Source organism: Amblyomma americanum, chromosome 1, assembly GCF_052857255.1.
Source record: "Amblyomma americanum isolate KBUSLIRL-KWMA chromosome 1, ASM5285725v1, whole genome shotgun sequence".
In the NCBI taxonomy this organism is placed as follows: Eukaryota; Metazoa; Arthropoda; class Arachnida; order Ixodida; family Ixodidae; genus Amblyomma; species Amblyomma americanum.
Genome location: NC_135497.1, coordinates 267,784,132 through 267,786,142, shown reverse-complemented (window position 1 = coordinate 267,786,142; position 2,011 = coordinate 267,784,132). Strand labels below are relative to the sequence as shown.

General features: G+C 44.3%; 1 non-coding gene across 1 annotated transcript; it reads left to right on the top strand.

Moving 5' to 3' along the window:
* The first annotated feature begins 1,938 nt into the window (after positions 1-1,938).
* On the top strand, positions 1,939-2,011 carry TRNAA-AGC (transfer RNA alanine (anticodon AGC)). The gene has a single exon. It is a non-coding gene; the product is annotated as a tRNA-Ala (tRNA).

Sequence of the window (2,011 nt, the reverse complement as noted above, 5' to 3'; positions counted from 1 at the left end):
GCAAATGAGTCGTTCAACCATGTTGTTTGGGAACGCGCGCCAAAGAATGTGTTTGTTAAGCTTCGGACCCTACGGATGGCAACACTGGATGCTGTTCTTTCATTTAATGATGGTAGCATCGCACGGGCCAACGTTTTGAAGGCGTGTGGATTGAACCCAGGGAGCAACACCATCAAGTGGCTGAGGGAAGCTGACCATAAGCGCATGTACTTTGCGGATCGAGCAACACGACAGCTTACAAAAGAGGCCCGACAGTCAAAACGACAAGCCGAAAAGCGAAAAAATGACGGCGACAGTGACTACGAAGCAGGGGGCTATTAAACCAATTACTATGGAGGCGTTTCTGCGAATAGAAAATGGTTTTTCACATCTTTTTTCTCTTTACGCTCTATTATCTCAAAACAGTGTTTTTTCTTACAAAGTTACCATTATTTCCAATGCCTTTCAAGACAGACGGCTGATTTTTTTTTTGCAATCATCTACATAAGTGTTGCCAACGACTGAACTAGAATTAAGGAATTTCACTGAGCAGTTATTCTGTTATGAATTTTGAAATGCGCAAAGAAAGGCCAGATTTGTGTACTACCGGAAAAAATTTTATTAAAAATCGAATTTTCAACACATTTCAAATATTCTAGTTCAGTAAAAAGAGCACAAAATTTGGCAAACAATGGTATATGTATTATTAGGCTACTGTTATTAGTTAGTGAGAAACATGTACCTCAACATGGCCTAAAATGCATGGGAAGTATAGGGCTTACCCTGTGCCCTTAACTATATATATATATATATATATATATATATATATATATATATATATATATATATATATATATATATATATATATATATATATATATATATATATATATATATATCTATAGTCGGTCTGTGAGAGCAGCGACTCTGACCATTGTATTAATTTTAGCGCGCGCTAGCAATCTATACAGGATTTACGTGCTCGAATGTGTTGTATCGTAGTAATGATAATTAGCAATGAAACAGTACACGTAGCATACGGTCGAGCCGATCTGTATTCTCCTACTTCGTCGTCCTCTCTCCCCCCATGCGCGCGAGTGCGTGCAGCGCACTTGCCACACTTCATCTTTATCACAGAATGCATGAAGTCGCGTATCCGAGATGCTCGCTCAGCCGCGGGCACAACCCGCACAGTTTTCTTTGACAACTTTCGCTGCAGAGAGGGAAAAAAAAGGCATTCCGATCCAAGATTAGGTCGCGTTCTCTCAGAAAAAGTGACATTTCATGCTTGTCGAAGGGCAGTCAAACCGGAAAAGCGGGCTTTCAGCGATTAGCTCGCTTCAGCTGCTCCATCTTGGGGGTCCAGATCGGCAGGGTGGGAGCTTTTTTCGACGGGCGTCGAGCGCACGCCGTCGGGCGAAATCGCGGCGCCGACCTGCCACCGTAAAAATTGGCAGTGGCTTAACTAAGGGTTCAACACCATAACTGTACCACATATGCATGGTCATACACGGCTATCCTTGTTTGGGCTGAAGGTCGTTAAAGGTTGTGCTGCCTACCCGGACTGGTTTACCGAGCGTAGGGGAGCGTTTCGCTTCAAAACGCTCCATGTATATCCCGGCGACGAGCTATTGATGCCGGCTCATCCCACATCATCATCATCATCATCATCATCATCATCATCATCATCATCATCATCATCATCATCATCATCATCATCATCATCATCATCATCATCATCATCATCATCATGACTACGCCCACTCCCACTGCAGGACAAATGCCTCGCCCATGTCTCTCCAATGAACCCTGTTCTTTGCCAGCTGCGTCCAGCGTTCCCGCAAACTTCTTGCGGGCATACGGCGTAAGCGGATCATGGTATTGAAACGTCACGCTCACAAATTTTGCTCTTAGTGCCTGGTGCTGTTTAGAAGCACACCATAATCACTTTTGCACGTCGGGGGTGTAGCTCAGATGGTAGAGCGCTCGCTTAGCATGCGAGAGGTACGGGGATCGATACCCCGCACCTCCA